We start from the raw sequence: 3,899 nt of genomic DNA on the forward strand, positions 1-3,899 counted from the left end.
GTCCCATAGCTGATTATAGAGTGGAACATTCCATGGTTTGCCAACAGTGCTGTTTTTTAGCACGAGATACCCATTCGCTAATCGCTCAGCCAAATAGGCTTCGCTATCGCTCAGCCAATTATTTTTAAATTGCTGAGAAAATGATGTCAGTTTAGTAAACTCTGATATTAATCTTACATTTCATAACCCTCCTGACTATGAATCAAAGCTCTTTGAAAGAATGGCTCGAGGAACTTTGGATGAACGAAGGAAGGCAGGGTATGAGCATTACTTGGCGCTGAAAGCGGCTGAGAAAAAAATGAAGAGGAAGAGGAGGTATGATGAAAATGAGAAGAAGAATAATAAGAAGAAGTAATGTGCTAAATTGACTTTATATTTTGTTGTGTTATGTGTCTATTACGTTCGTCATTTTTTTTTTTAAATGCATAAGTTTGTGCATTTTACAATGAGTAATATTTTTTTTTACTTGATTGCCATCTTTTAAAAGAGTGTATTTTACAATGAGTAATATTTTTTTACTTGAACAACAAAGATTGTATGTAATCTTTCTATTTTGAAATATTGTTTGTGTTTTTTTTACTTGATTGCCATCTTCTAAAAGAAATGCAAAAAGCATCAATTTGCGTTATCATTTGCATTACTTTTTCCCTCTGTAGAATGATGTGGTGAAAGGGAGACTGATTCTGTTCAGCTTTGACGTAACTGGAGTGTGCATCAAGTTCGTTTATTATGGGGGGTGTATTGATTATAATGAAACAATCATTTTTATGAGGTTTTTTAAAATGTTTTATTAGTTTTGTATTTTGTTTTTATTTTTAATGTCAGCACTTGTGAGTCTCACTGCCTCATAGCTGAAAACAGTTTTTCTCTAATGAAACTTATTTGTAAGCAAACAAGCTCAGTTAAAAGTGTTCGGGGAAATAAGTGTCTGTGTTGCTAAATGCCTCAGAAAGGAGTGAATCTGACTCCTCGTACTTGATGTTCAGAATTTTAGTAGGGTTGTCATAACCCTTTTGGACACAAGTGTTTTTAACTTGTTCAAGTAGGTTCGGAAAATATGTTGTGGCACTCAGACAGACAGAGGAGAGTTCACTTAGTGTAGTATTGATAATCTCTCTTGCTCTGAACAACATTTTCCACGAGCTAGCAGCCAACAATATTTTTATGGGGTTGTTTTCTCTTGTGATGCAAACTGTGGTCCTTTCAGGTTTAGTTTCATTGACTTTGATGCTCAGAAGTAAGCTGCCAATAGGTAGAGCAGTTACATGTGCTTGAGAAGTTAGCAGGGAGAGGATGTCTGTGTGGATTTCTGTTGAAATGAGAACATTTATTTCATCAATTGAAAGTCGAACCCAGGGACGATTACTTTTTGTGTTTGGTTTTCCCATTACCATGGCATATGGAGTAAATGTGAGAGCATCCACACCCAGTCTCACCAGCTTGCTACTATTTTTAGTCAGTTTAATGTCTCTGGACAGGACTTCCAAGGGAAAACAAGCAGCCTCATCAAATTTGCTTTTGAGAGGCTCAGAAATCAAAGTCTTGTTCTGAACGGGGGGATTTAATTGTCCAATTGTTCGATCAAGTGAAGCCTGGTCGAATGCCTCGTTACAAATGGCGTCAAGATCAAACGACAGTGACTGTGAGTCAACAGGGGTGGAACCAGACTGTATGAGGGGTGTCTGAGGTGGGGCTGTAACCTGGGCAAAGTCAGGGAGAGGGGCGGATCCAGGTAACTAACCAAAGACAGGGGGTGCATGGCCTGAACTTTGTTGCTCAAGGGGAGGGGCAGAGGGTGCGTCCAGGGTGAGCGGAGCCGAGGGTTGAGTCATAAGAAGATATGGGTTGGGACCATAGTCGCCCTCATCCTGACCCAAGAGATCAAAGTCGTCATCAGGGTTGAAATTTTCGAGGACAACGGCTCTCTTGGACTTTGCGGCGGACGACGGCTCTCCTGGACTTCGAGGCGGACAACGTGGACGACTAAAGTGCCTTTTTAAAGGCAACGCTGCAAAAGACTAACTTCTGCCTTTTTCAAGGCAACACTCCACAAGACTAACTTCTGCCTTTTTTAAGGCAACCCTCCAAAAGACTAACTTCTGCCTTTTTCAAAGCAACACTAAAAGACTCATTTTACGGCCGCTAGGGCGCGCACGGGCTGGAACAATGGAGTCTGACATCAATCAGATCCTAGACGAATGCGAAAATGGGTGCTTTTTCACAGATCAATACATGTCAGAAGCATACACCACCCTCTTGGGATCTCTGATTGGCTCCTCTGCTGAGGATCGTGCTGATCACCGCCATGTTCAGTTTTTGGCCGCAAGGTATCACTCTCACCTCAGGGATCAAGTGGATGCCGATCCCCACGCTAAGCTCACTTATGACCTAGCTCTGTCCATGGTAGGTGGTGGTGGTGCAGCTGACACATCCGTCTCGCCACCGCACCGCCCCACCCCCTCCCCACCCCCTGTTACGCCACGCAATGCAACTCAACCAGACTCTCCTCAGCCAGGGCCTTCTCGATCCCCTGTTGCGTCCAAGCGACAAAGGGAAGAAGAAGGGGAGGAAGGGGAGGACGCTAGCAATGTCCCCACACTTGAAGTCTTACAATCAGGAGAGCGCGAATTAAAGCGTTTCAATAAAACCAAGTTTCGAGAAGAAGTCATTGCCATTCGGGGTTTAGGTGCCTCTATCCCCGAAAAAGACACTATGGTTTCCATGTTTGATGATATCATTCAGAGGCAAAGGGATGCGGTTGGGGCCAGGGACACTGACAAAGTCATTTTGGAGATTCAGAACAGTGAAAATGAGGAAAACCCCATCTGGCTCTCTGAGAAATTCTGATCAGTTAAATGGCCAGGTCGTCCTTGACAGGATTTCCAGAGTTCTCAATTCAAATCAGGACTTTATGGTAGACGGTCAGCTCTGGGTGTCCTATATATACATACCTATGCCACACACCGGAGGCAGGCGGACCAATCGTGTGCCAAATGAAAGTACCGAACAGTGGCTTCAGAGGAAAATGGACGCATGACGCATCAACAATATGGTCTCCCTCTAACACCAATGACTCCATGTGTCTCACGCGGAGTGTGGCTGTAGCCATTGCACGCGGTAGCATGACCAGAAATGCACTTTACAAAATGAAGAAGGCAGGGTCTGCGCTTCAGAGGGATGAGGCTAAGCGTCTGTGTGCTCTTGCACACATTCCAGAAAATCGCCCCGCAGGCATGAGTTTGAGTTTGAGTTTATTGCCACTGAACAAGTATTACATGTTATGGACATAAAAGATGATAAAATATAAGTAATAAATAATTAACACATAGTATAAAAATATAAATAGATAAAATTTGCATAGTTTTAAACTCCATTAAAGTCTCTGTAGCTGTACAAACAGTCTTTTATCAGTCTTTCTTTCACATATTTTTTGAACTTCTTGATGTTATACCCTCTAATTTGTTCACTAATTTCATTAAAATATATCACACCACTGTAGTAGACATTTTTCTGACTTACAGTGAGCAGATTCTTATCTGGCACCAAGTGGTTTCTTTGTCTCGTATTGTATTTGTGTATCACAGCATCTGTCTTAATCTTTTTTTCATTTTTCTTCACATACTTCAGAAGGTCGAATATGTATATAGATGGCAATGTCATTACATTGGCTTTTAGAAACAGCGGTCTACAGCTTTCACGTTGGTTTACATTATACACAGCTCTGATTGCCTTTTTCTAGAGTCTGAATACATCTTGTAGCATTGTAGTGTTCCCCCATATTAGAGTCCCATAGCTGATTATAGAGTGGAACATTCCATGGTATGCCAACAGTGCTGTTTTTAGCCCGCCCTTCTGCTTTGAAAAAGCTATCCAGCGGGCTTATGCAAACGACCTCGTGT

Source organism: Frankliniella occidentalis, unplaced genomic scaffold (genome assembly GCF_000697945.3).
Source record: "Frankliniella occidentalis isolate FOCC.00 unplaced genomic scaffold, Focc_3.1 Scaffold292, whole genome shotgun sequence".
In the NCBI taxonomy this organism is placed as follows: Eukaryota; Metazoa; Arthropoda; class Insecta; order Thysanoptera; family Thripidae; genus Frankliniella; species Frankliniella occidentalis.